The following is a 13,999-nucleotide window of genomic DNA, read 5'->3' as shown; positions in this document are numbered from 1 at the left end:
AGCCAGCCACCTGTACTTTCCGCCAATTCTCTACCCTGTTTTTCAGATTGTTGTGCGAAAATGCTGTCCTCAGGGCCAGCTTTTTATGTGAGCAAAGAGATAAAAACCAGAGAGATCCAAGTCCATGCTGTATGGTGGGTCATGAAACGCTACCCATCGAACATGTTGTAGGAATGTCTTTGCCGCATCTGCACTGTGCGGCCATACATTTTCATGAAGAAGGACAATGATTGATGTCAACATTCCTCCTCATTTGTTGTGAACTGCCCTTCGTGGACGCTTTTCTCGAAGCGCCTGATTCACTCGCTGAACAAGATCTTTCGTTGACTCGCTTCAATCCCTGTCCGCTTGCATCATGAACATCTGTACATCCTGCGCAGCACTTTGCTACATAGTTACGTTATGTGGGCTGCATAGAAATCAGGCGGAACCCCTCAGCACGAAGAAGAAATCGAATGATAACTCGCACTTCACACTTAGTGAGGAAGCGTTATTTTTATAGGCATCCTTACACGCTCACTGTGCGCTCATAACTGGAAAGCGCGACGTGACACGATTTACGGACATATTAGGGACCCTGCACAACGCATATGCGCAAAGTTTCATCTAGTTTTCACTGTGGTTTTAATTTCGCTACCAGTCGAACTTTTAAAGCAAAATATCACTCGTAGATAGCTTTACTCCTACTTACTTAACATGTGAGCGTTGATATGTTAACCATTCAGATATCCATGGCTACAGTACATTCGTGCAAATTTGACATTTTTTGTACGGTGTCTACATGGTGTTGCAATTTTAATTTCAAGTAGTGTATCATTCTCTTTCCGAAAATTGTGACTTTTTTTACGAAAACAATCAACTGAAATGGAACCATTTCGGATACTCCAATGCTCTAAAATGAAGCGATATCTCTGAAACACCCAGACCATATCTATAATAAAAACGTAACACGAAAATCGGCAGCAATGTTGGAGGAAATGGACTCTTGTACGGCGAAACTGACGGAAGAGGCAACTCTGTCTTTTCCAGGAGCGCCTGCCTCATATTGAGCGGCCCCCTGGCAGGCGTCTCTCCACCACTTGCGGTGCTGCCTTTGCCTGTACATCTTATCTTCAGAAGTAGGAGGTGGTCGCAGTCGGCACAGGCTAATCACCAATAATAATCGGTATGTTTAAGAAGGTTTTATGTAATCAAAATACTCATGGGGGAAATTCCCACCGTGCCCAAGAGTAAGGTAAATGAGACCGTATAGAGGATGCTAGTGCAACCTATTCTTGAGTACTGCTCGAGTGTTTGGGATACGTACCAGGTCAGATTAGAGGAAGACATTAAAGCAGGTCAGAAGCGGGCTGCTATATTTGTTACTGGTAGACTCAAACAACACGCTAGTGTTACAGATATGTTTCAGGAAACTAAATAGGAATCCCTGGATGGAAAATGACGTTCTTCTCGAGGAACGCTATTGAGAAAGTTTAGAAATCGGCATTTGAAACTGAATGCAGAAGGACCACGAAGATAAGATACGAGAAATTAGGGCTGATACGGAGGCATATAGATAGTCGTTTTCCCTCCTTCTGTTTGCAAGTGGAATAGGAAAGGAAATGACTTGTAGTGGTACGGGGTACACTCGGCCACGCGCCGTAAGGTAGATAGCGGACTATCGATGCAGATGTAAATGTAAGGTGTCAAGTGGCCACTCGGATTTTGGAGGACCCCGCCATAATGTTTTGAATGCATCGTAGCACCCAGGAGATAACACAAGAAAAAATTACCATCGATTTTAAACGTCCAGTCACTCATTCAACCTGGAAAGTTGCAAAACAATAACTGGTTTCTTAAAAAACAAAAACATTTCTTAGAAAACAAGAGCATGATGTTTACAGCTGTGCAGGAAATCAGTTAATTGGACTGTGAACATTTGGAATCAAATGGATACAGAATCAATATGAGAAAATCCAAGAGCAAGTTCTTTAAGGACTCACCAATTTTCGGCAGTAGTTTCATCGTTTCCAATAAGATATTGATTGAACAGTGAAATTCGACTTCATTCATGAAAGGTTATCTTCTCTACCATTTAGAACAACAAATAAAGCGTATAACACTTGAAGCGTTCATGCTCCAGCTAATAATAACCAGAAGAAAACCAGACGTAAGGTACACAAATACTGGGAGAAAACAAATAATTACCTGAGTAATATTACTATTCAATTATTGGGGGATTTTAAGGCGCGAACTGGAAAAAAGAAAAAAAATGTAGGAAGATAGTAGATATACACTTCGCACACACGCATACCAAAAGAAACGAATAGAGGCTGACAGAATTACGTGCTAATCATTACATAGTAATAAATTCGCTGCCTTCTAGAGAAAAGCAAAGGAGCTAACGACATGGGTGTCACCGAACCCGATATATAGGAAGAACACCTCGACCACTCAACAATATGCAGAAAGCAATCAAAAGAAATAATGAATGTTACAATTATAAAGTCTCCAAGTATCGAATCATCCCACTGCACAGGGTCATTTTTTCCACCGTGTGCAAACTCTTTGGAGGATACAGAACAAAAAGGTCTAACGAACTTATGTCCAGAAATACATGGTTTCCATGCTAGGGACCATTTATTCAATCATACATTGTTACAAGGATTACGGTCTAATACGCGCTGTGCCATGCAGCCACAGTTACAGTATGAGTTGAAAATGGTTTCCATGTACCTCAACGCATGTGTGTACCGCCGTAGCATGTTCTGTCTCACACGTTCACATCGGCCAGGCTGCATGCGAAAAGTGTCAAAGGCAGCATGAATACGTTGCTGCAGAGTCTCCACATCTGGAGTGGGCCCTGCATACACGATATTTTTGAGATGGCCCCATAACCAGAAATCGCACGAGTTGAGATTCCGTGAACTAACAGGCCATGCAACTGGCGTCTCGTCCGATCCATCGATCACGTAAGGCACCATTGAGATCCGTCCATATGTTAGCTGTGAAGTGGGCTGGAGCATCATCATGTAGCAACCACTTAACCCTTCGAATCAGCGAGGGAGGCAAAGTGGCCGGCAAGAAACGCTGATAGTTCCGGCCTGTTAGGCGACATGGAAGGAAGACTGGTCCCAAAATACGGTAGCCAATTATCCCGGCCCACACATTCCTGCTGCACCAATGCTGATGATTCGATGTCACCATACCACAGATGACAGTTACGGAATTTGAAGATTCCACTCCGCATAAAGGTGGCCTCATCTGTGAATAGGATGCATGACACAAATCCCCAATAGTGATTGCCTGGTGAGGAAACCGGTGACAAAACTGCTCCCGATGCGGAAAGTCTTCCGCGTGTAAGCCCCGCACACGCTATAAGTGATAAGGGTAGCTAAAGTTGTCGTGGAGAATGTTCCATGCGGTCTCTGCCTTACCCTGTACTGGCGGACCAGCCGCATGTTACTGACACGGCGATCGCCTTTCGCAGTGTTAACCACGTTTTCCTCCATGTATGGCGTCCGAACATTTCGGGTGCGACCTTGATGATTCCCTGCTTTCTGAAATTACCCTGTCTCAACCAAACGGCGAAACACTGTTGCAGCCGGCCGAGCGGTTCTAGGCGCTACAGTCTGGAACCGCGCGACCGCTACAGTCGCAGATTCGAATCCTGCCTCGGGCATGGATGTGTGTGATGTCCTTAGGTTAGTTAGGTTTAAGTAGTTCTAAGTTCTAGGGGACTGATGACCTCAGCAGTTAAGTCCCATTGTACTCAGAGCCAAACACTGTTGCAAACATTGAATGCTATGGTTGTCGTCGGCGGGGATAGGTCTCCTGATACAACCTTGCTCCGCTCTGCCCGTTGCCATTTGCCATTCCGTAAGTAAACACAATGTTGGCAAGCTACGATTCGAAAACGGAATCATTGTCTACAACGCTGCACCACATCCACTACAAGCTGAGTCAGCAAGAGAAGTGAATCAGACACAACATTATCAATTACTGTGGCAGGAGAGGGCGCTAGGGCATGACATATGAGGAACAGCACCACCCTCAAGGAGAAAACCATATGGTACAACGTGTATTACACCACGGTCTCTGTAGCAAAATATGACTGAATAAAGGTCTCTGGCATGGAAACCGTGCATTTCCGGACATAAGTTAATTGCAACTTTTTGTTCCGTATTCTCTTACCGATCAGTCAATAGGGTGTGTACACGGTGGAAAAAATCAACCTGTACATCAGTACCTAAACTTAAGACCAAACCTGAAGCACGTAGAAAGCACACGAGACTAATAAAAATACCGATATGTGACAGAAATAAGCTGGAGTTGAGAAAATTAAAACCAGAACTACAAAACCAGGTATTTCAAACATGGAAAGACCTTAAAAACAGCATCATCAAATCAGCAATCAAAACGGCACCACCAACTAGAACGAAAAACGCAGATATCATGGAATGGTCAATGCGACAAGACCACACACGAGAAATAGAAGGCTTGGGAAAAATGAAATGCAAACAAAAGTCATAAAAACGAGAATAACATCCCAGAAAGAAAAATAAAAGCAAATAGAACCTTTAAAAGAGAGAGATAGTTATTCATCAGGTATGAATAACACCAGGAAGATTTTAAAAAGCATAAAATGAGAAACCATCTGCAACTGTTTAAGACAACTCACTAAATTTATGCCGCCCTCTTTACAATTTGTAAACTAGAAAATAAACCAGATGGCTCACTCTAAACTGGAAGGTTTACACAGCTATCACGAACCTCAATCAGAATTTACCTTTAGCAGAAGTTGTTCTCAAAACGACTACTCCATACACCGAGATTTATATGAAACTAGCTGAGCACCAAGCATTTCCCGGGCATGTATTTGTTCCAGTATTCTTTAGTTCATCACATCTACATCTACATTTATACTCCGCAAGCCACCCAACGGTGTGTGGTGGAGAGTACTTTACGTGCCATTGTTATTACCTCCCTTTCCTGTTCCAGTCGCGTATGGTTCGCGGGAAGAACGATTGCCAGAAAGCCTCCGTGCGCGCTCGAATGTCTCTAATTTTACATTCATTATCTCCTCGGGAGGTATAAGTAGGGGGAAGCAAAATATTCGATACCTCATCCAGAAAAGCACCCTCTCGAAACCTGGACAGCAAGCTACACCGCGATGCAGAGCGCCTCTCTTGCAGAGTTTGCCACTTGAGTTTGTTAAACATCTCCGTAACGCTATCACGGTTACCAAATAACCCTGTGACGAAACGCGCCCTATCTCCTCCGTCAACCCGACCTGGTATGGATCCCACACTGATGAGCAATACTCAAGTATAGGTCGAACAAGTGTTTTGTGAGCCACCTCCTTTGTTGATGGACTACATTTTCTAAGGACTCTCCCAATGAATCTCAACCTGGTACCCGCCTTACCAGCAATTAATTTTATATGATCATTCCACTTCAAATCGTTCCGCACGCATACTCCCAGATATTTTACAGAAGTAACTGCTACCAGTGTTTCTTCCGTTATCATATAATCATACAATAAAGTCTATGTATTCGCAATACATTACATTTGTCTATGTTAAGGGTCAGTTGCCACTCCCTGCACCAAGTGCCTATCCGCTGCAGATCTTCCTGCATTTCTCTACAATTTTCTAATGCTGCAACTTCTCTGTATACTACAGCACCATCCGCGAAAAGCCGCATGGAACTTCCGACACTATCTACAAGGTCATTTATATATATTGTGAAAAGCAATGGGACCATAACACTCCCCTGCGGCACACCAGAGGTTACTTCAACGTCTGTAGACGTCTCTCCATTGGGAACAACATGCTGTATTCTGTTTGCTAAAAACTCTTCAATCCTACCTCACAGCTGGTCTGATATTCCGTAGGTTCTTACTTTATTTATCAGGCGACAGTGCGGAACTGTATCGAGCGCCTTCCGGAAGTCAAGGAAAATCGCATCTACCTGGGAGCCTGTATCTAATATTTCCTAGGTCTCATGAACAAATAAAGTGAGTTGGTTCTCACACGCTCGCTGTTTCCGCAATCCATGTTGATTCCTACAGAGTAGGTTCTGGGTTTCCAGAAACTACATTATACGCGAGCAAAAAACATGTTCTAAAATTCTACAACAGATTGACTTCAGAAGTATAGGTCTATAGTTTTGCGCATCTGCTCGCGACCCTTCTTGAAGACTGGGACTACCTGTGCTCTTTTGCAATCATTTGGAACCTTCCCCTCTGTCCATCTCCTCCTCTCCCCACACTCTACCCATCCCCTCCTGCCCTTCCCCTGTCCATCTGTTTCTCCCCCTTCTCACTCACCATTTACTCTTCCCCCTGTCTCTGCCCATCACCTCCTTGCCGCCTCTAAATCCATCTCCTCTTCCCCTCTCTAAGTTCATCTCCTCACTCTCCTAAGTCAATCTTCTCCTCCCCCTGTCTGTGTTCATCTCAGAGTCTTCCCTATTTCTGCCCATTTCCTCCTCCCCATCTCTTTGTCCGTATCCTCTTCGGTCGAGCGAGGTAGCGCAGTAGTTAGCACACTGGGCTCTCATTTGAGAGGACGACAGTCCAAAACCGTGTCCAGTCATCCAGATTTACCTTTCCCGTGACTTCCCTAAATCGCTCCAGGCAAATGCTGGGATGGTTCCTTTGAAAAAGGCACGGCCGATTTCCTTCCCCATCTTTGACACAAGAATTTCCTTCCACATCCTTGACGCAATCTGAGATTGTGCTCCGTCTCTAATAACCTCGATGTCGACGGGGTGTTAAATTCAATTTTCCTTCTTCCTTCCTTCTCCTCCTCCCACGTATCTGTATCCATCCATCTTGTCCTCCCCCTCGCTGTCCACCTTGTCTTCCCCACTTTTTCCCGAAATCACAAGGTTGTCACCACCACCATTATAGCAGGCTGGTGGTTCTTAAACCCATAGTATTTCTCTCCAGATAGCAAGTAATATGTGTGCCTAGTTTCGTTCAAATCGCTCCAGGGGTTCAGGGGAGCCTTCCTCCCGAGACTTTCTCGAAGTACGCACATATCAAATATATTTCACATATATTTAACATGTGCCACACATATTCGTACATATGCATTAACGTGAAAAAAATCACAACACCAAAAAATAATTAATGTAGAGTAATGAAATTTTGGGAATACATTTCTCTAGATAACACATTTAAGTGATTAACACGGCAAGATCACAGCTTAGAGTAAGAGAGATTTAGCAAAAATGCAATGCTGGTACATTAGTAAGCGGTGTGACAGCCATAACGTCGAATGTAAGCATACAAACGCGTATGCATTACGTTGTAGAAGTGCCGGATATCAATTTGTGGGATGGAGTTCCACGCCTGTTGCGCTTGTTTGGCCAACACAGGAATAGTTAATGCTGTCTGTGGATAATGCTGTAGTTCTCTTCCGATGACGTCCCATATGTTCTCGATTGGAGACAGATCTGGTGATGGAGTAGGCCAATGCAATATATCGACACTCTGTAGAACAGAAAAGGGGGGGGGGGGGGGAGGGGCGGGGGAGGGCTACAGGAGCGGTATGTGGCCAAGCGTCTGTTGGAAACCACCTCCTTAAATACCTTTAATGAATGGCAACACAACATGCCTAATCATCTGACTGACGTACAATATTGCAGTATGAGTACATGGAATAACCACTACAGTGCTACTGCTGTCATACGAATTTGCAGCCCAGACCATAACTCCAGGTGTAGGACCAGTGTGTCGCGGAAGCAGACAGGTTGATTGGAGGCCCTCAAATGGCCTCCTTCTAACAACATACGGCCATAACTGGCGCTGAAGCAAAACCAAGTTTCATCATAAAACGCAACAGTCCCCCACCCTGCCCTCCAATGAGGTCTCGCTTGACACCACTGAAGTCGCTTTTGGCGGTGGTCAGTGGAATGCACCCTACAGGGCGTATGACTCGGAGTTGTCCTTGAAGTAACTGATTTTTAACTGTTCTTTGTGTCACTGTGGTACCAACTGCTCCTTAAATTATTGCTGCAGATGAAGTACGATGCACCAGAACCATACGCCGAACATGTTGGTAGTGACACGTAGCCGCCCGGAGTCCGCTATGCCCGCGACAGTAAATTCTCGTGATCATCGCTGCAAGCGATCATGAACACTGGTTACTTTTAGTGCTACGCCTTTCTGCAGAATCACAGAAGGAACTTAAAGCTTGTCGTAGCTGTATTACAAGACCTCGTTCAAACTCAGTGAGATGTTGATAATGACGCGTTTGTCGCCTCAAAGGCATACTTAACTAACATCAGCTCACCATTTCCAATCTCGACGGTAACTAACGCTCACGACCGTTACAGAGCGTACTTAAAGCAAACCTCATTGCATCCTCACAGTGACGCTGCTAACGCTCGACAATAACATCCCTGTAATGGGCTGAGCTGCACAGAGTCGTGATCTGAATCCTATAGAACACCTTTGGGATGTCTTGGATCGCCGACTTCTTACCGGGCCTCACCAGAGGACATTGATACCTCTCCTCAGCGCAGCACTCCTTAAAAAATGGACTGCCATTCCCCCAGAAACCTTCAACACCTTATTGAAAGTGTGCCTGTGAGAGTGGAAGCTTTCATGAAGGCTAACGGTGGGCCAACACCATATTGAATTCCAGCATTACTGATGGAGGGTGCCATGAACATGTAAGTCAGTTTCAGAAAGGTGTATGGATATTTTGGATCACATAGTGTATCAATAACAGTGAAGGTTCAGTTTTTGGATTAAGAACTGTCAGTATATTTAAATTTGTTGGCAAATTATCAGTAAAATTTAATGGTGGTAAATTAACATTTGGTGGTAAAAAATATGGAGAAACAGATAGATTAATGAATCTATCAACTAATAAATAAATTACTATAGATGATATAAATAAAATATTTTGTCCAGTTGATTTATCGAATTATGCAGCTATATTATATCATTTATGTGCATTATGTTCTGATAACAACCCAAATAAAATAAAATCAAATAAATGTAATGAATATAAATATTTGATAAAACCATTGATGTTTTTTTTTAAATTATCAGTAAAGTTAGATTCAAGTGAAGATTAAATTATTGGTGAATGGTTCATTATGAAATAAATGAAAAAACAAATTGTATATATTTAGATGAATGATATTGGAGATTTAATTGATAGATTAACAATCATTCATGGAGAATAACTAACTGGGATAAATATTATTATAATGAAAATGTTGGAATAACAAAAATGTTTACAAATATATTTAGTGGTTTTATTATTAATGATCCAAAAGGAATACCTGATTTAATTAGATTAGTGAATAATTTGCCTCACACATTTTGGAAATCAGAACAGTATGGATAAATATTAGTTAAAATTTCGATTAACAAACTGCTTTCTGAAATGCATATTCCTGGTTATAATTGTTGTGGCCCAGGAACAAAATTAGAAGAAATATAAGCTAGATGTGAGAAAGGAACAAATCCATTAGATGAAACTTGTTAGAAATATGATATTGCATATAGAGTTGATAAACATTTAGAAAAAAGATATGAAGCAGATAAAGAAATGCAATTAATGGGAAAAGAAAGAATGTATGCAGTAGATGCTTTATTTTGTGAAAAATTAGTGGCAACACAGTTAGAGGAATAATGTATCAAAAACGAAAATGAGGAATAGGCCTCGATGATAATGGTTGGGGTTATAAACTAAACTCCTCCCGAACAGGTCGTGAAGGCCCAACAGTACCGACCAGCTGCCATGCCATCCTCAGGTCATAAGCCTCACTGGATGTGGATATAGAGGGGCATGCAGTGAGCACACCACTCTTCCAGCCATATGTCAGTTTCCAAGAGTGGAGCCGCTATGTCTCAATGCAATAGCTCCTCAGTTTACCTCACAAGGGCTTAGTGCACGCCCCTCCCCCCTTGCCAACAGTGCTCGGTATACCAGATGGTCACCCAGGCAAGTGCTAGCCCAGCCCAACAGTGTTTAACTTTGGTGATCTGATGAGAACTAGTGTTACCACTGCGGCATGGCCACTGGCGTGGTTGTAGCTTATTAATTTTTTAATAAGAAGTTTTATTAATATTTTATGAATTTTTATAAAATTTTTATAAAATTTTTATCTATGTAAATGAACGAAGTTGAGTGCTATCGGGTTTATTCCTTTATTCTTAATGAAAAAAGTAAAAACAATACAAAAATAACTAATAGAAATATCGAAATTAATATAAATATGGAAGATGGTTGGGTTATTCCAAATCATACTCAATTGTATATGAATTTTAAAATCTTTCAAACTGATGGACGAGTTTACCCTATATATGATAGAAATCTAACAAAAAGTTAATTGATAATTATGTTGCAGAATTGTTTGATCTGTAACTATAAAAACAGGAAATATTTTATCAATAATAGAACATCCTTTTATTTCCTCATCAGTTTTATTAAATCTAATTTATCATTTTGTAATACAATTTATATGGAAAGACATATATTTAATAATGGTAAAATAGAAACCAAAGAAAATGAAGTACTTTATCTATAAGAAATGTTTGGCAGTTTTCTTAAAGACTATAAAGACATTATGTGGGAAAGAAATTTAGCTGTTATTTACACTTTAAGTTCTAGTGCTGGAGATGCAGTTCTTAGATGGTCTGATAAAAATGATGCTGGAGTAAAAATAAAGATACACCCCCAAATCAAGGAAAAATCGCTATCAAAAATATGAAAATTACAATGCCTATTGTTAAATATGATCCCAGTTATGGACTTGAACAAGAAAGATTAAAAAATCCAGATATGCCATTATCTTTCTTTGAATTACAGCCTATGTAAATCTGAACATTGAGTAATAAAAAAATTTTGAGATAGATATAAGAAATAATCGTAATTCAGTATAATTTCATATGCCTCATTTTATTTTTGTTGTTTTTTACAGAAAAAGTAAAATAATCAGTTGTTTGATTCTTCATTATTTGATAATGTGAAATTATAGAATGTTTATCTACAAAATGGGAGGACCTGTCCCTCATTTTTTTAAATAATTAATTTCATTTTGTGATATTAAATGTGTAACACAATTAAAGGGAGATATGGACATATATCCACATAATTTCGTTAGAAATTATCACATTTATGTTTCAAATATGACTCAAAAATATTACGCCAAATCAAAAGAACAACTATGAAATTATGTGCTACTTTTAATGATAAAGTTCCCAATGATAGTTTTGCTTATACAATTTTTATGGAAAAAGAATTTAACTTACTGTGTCAGCATAGAATTTTAATAGAAAATTTTAAAAAATATTTATATTCTTTCAGTTATTAAAGGAGACTATTTTAAAAACAATACAGAAAAAATATAATCTTGTAACGTTTTTGGTAAATATTTCATCAAAATAAAATAATATTTTTCGTCAATATATGTATTTACATAATAGTTCACAATTTTTTTAAGTTATATAAAAAGGAAGAGAGTGATTTTTCAGTTTCTCCCTATATTTCTAACAATTTTTATTATAACTCTAGAATTCAAATTCATGTGTATCTTCACCATAAAGTTATTTAAAATTTTCAGTACATCATTAAGTTCCCTACTTTTCAAACATTCTCTAATTAAAAGTGATTTAAAATAGTCGCAGATATGACATTTAACTTGTTTCCCTCTTGGCTTATTATTTTCCACCAAAAATATTTTTTTTAATTTATGTTCCCATCTTTTAGTCATATTTTTATTTCTTATAATTTATAAGATTTTTAAAAATGAATAAGGTATCAGACATTTAAAAATCAAAATAAAAAATTATTAGTTTTCAAGAAATGTGAAATAAATAATACATGACATTCTTGTATAACAAGCATAATTTTCCTCCACTTTTCCGACAATGTAAAATTTGCTCACATCAAGTTTTTCCACACAGCGCTATGAAAGAGATTTCCCACCTGAAGTCTGTGACCTACCAGCTGGTATGATATAAATGTTAACAACGAAGTAACATGGATTCGTGAATGTGCACTACGGATATGGTCATCTTCAAATGCGGTATGTATTTGTAGCAAGCAACATTAAATTAATTAAGGCTGTTGTAATACAACGCAATGACGAGAAGAAAAACTTTTAGTAAACATTTGTGATTGTGTCTCATAACGCATTTAAATGTAAGTGCAATTGCAGTTATTAATCAATTAACGTCCGCTCAAACAGACAACAATACATTTCGTCAGGCAATTACAGCGTCAAAACGTTGGGTGGCAGCAGTCTGAGACACGGAATAGTCGACACGAAATGTTTCTAATGGTGCCGACTTTTAACGATCAGTACTTGGTGGCCGGCGGCCAGCTTTTCGCACCCTTGCTACAGCAACTCTACAAGGAGCTCAAAATACACTAAGATTTGTAGACTACCAATTAATAACAACATCGGTACAAATATGGTCCTAGATGCCACCCCATAAAATCGGTTCAAAAAAAATCGTTCAAATGGCTCCGAGCACTATGGGACTTAACTTCTGAGGTCATCAGTCCCCTAGAACTTAGAACTACTTAAACCTAACTAACCTAACGACATCACACACATCCATGCCCGAGGCAGTATTCGAACCTGCGACCGTAGCGGTCGCGCGGTTCCAGACTGTAGCGCCTAGAAACCCTCGGCCACTCCGGCCGGCTCATAAAGTCGGTACTGGCTCTTAAGAAAAGATGTCTGACGACCACTGTCGCTTGGGTCTGTACCGCGGAAATACGTTTGTTTCGTAGGCCCAGTATCATCCTTGACCACCGTCACTCTTTGTGTTAGTTATCAATTATGGCGAACGCCAATATTCAGCCGTATTATGATTGCGGAATTGCAATTAAAAAAGGGGGGAACCAAGATTTGGGTGTAACGTCCCGTCGACAACGAGGTCATTAGAGATCGAACACAAGCTCGGAACGATTCAAGGATGAGGAAGAAAATCGGTAGTTTCCTTTTAGAGGAGCCATCCCAGCATTTGCCTGGAGCAATTTATGGAATCACGTAAAATCTTAATCTGGATGGCAGAAAGCGGATTTGAACCGTCGTGCTCCCTAATCCGAGTCCAGGGTGCTAAAATTGCAATTAGTTGGAACTGTATATGAATCGTAATTTGTTTAGCGACTGCTGGTAATCCAACATGTGTTGAGATCCATGTGAACATCCTCATTTCTTGTACTTTTTTTTTTAAACATCTTGTACTTTCTCTCGATGTGTTTTCTCAGTGCATTTTGTAACCACAGCTGACGTGTAACTTGGTGTATCTTAGTATCATGTTGTCAAACGCTGTGTGCCTTCAGCTACTGGCGGAGTGTACATGTATTAGCATCTGTAATTTGAATCCCCATTGATTTTGATAATTTTGCTCTCAATATAGAGATTTACATTACTTTTTAGTGGCTTCTTCAACCCTAAAACAATAATTATCTGCATATTGCTTTCCATGGCATCCCAAGGTAGTAATTACAAACGTTTGCAACAGTTAACGCTACGCATACCACAAGCAGCAATACGAACATATTTTATTTCATTTTATGAAGGAAGTTCTTTGTTGTAAGAGCTCAAGAGATGCCAGAGAGGTATACATAATATCCATTACGTATAACCACAGGGCTAACTTAAAAGATATCAATTTCAGAGCATAATTCTCAGTCAGTTTATTCATATTAAGGCTGGAGTTTAGCCCTTATCAAGAAATAAACTCAGTGTGTTTAGATAACGTCTGGTTGTAGTCACATCAGATTCTGCCCTACCAACATTCTCTTAAATTCATAATTCAAGTTCAAAAACAAAACGCTCACGACGATGTTTACTTCAGCATTCTCTGTGAACAAGTGTTGCTGTTTCATCTAGATTTTCATGATTAGTGTGTTGTGGATACTTCTGTTTTCCAAGATGACAATAGCTGTTTTCACTTGTCTGACCAACCATCGGGCATCTTCTCACATCGCTACTGGTGAGCTAAATTACTGTATCCTGACCCCCATATCAAATG

At 40.1% G+C, this 13,999-nt stretch overlaps 1 pseudogene; it reads right to left on the bottom strand.

The window, feature by feature from the left end:
• Nucleotides 1-9,914: 9,914 nt before the first annotated feature.
• LOC126299630 (5S ribosomal RNA) lies at nt 9,915-10,032 on the bottom strand (annotated as a pseudogene).
• Between the last annotated feature and the right edge of the window lie 3,967 nt (nt 10,033-13,999).

Source organism: Schistocerca gregaria, chromosome X (assembly GCF_023897955.1).
Source record: "Schistocerca gregaria isolate iqSchGreg1 chromosome X, iqSchGreg1.2, whole genome shotgun sequence".
Taxonomy (NCBI): domain Eukaryota; kingdom Metazoa; phylum Arthropoda; class Insecta; order Orthoptera; family Acrididae; genus Schistocerca; species Schistocerca gregaria.
This window is presented reverse-complemented; position numbering and strand designations above follow the sequence as displayed.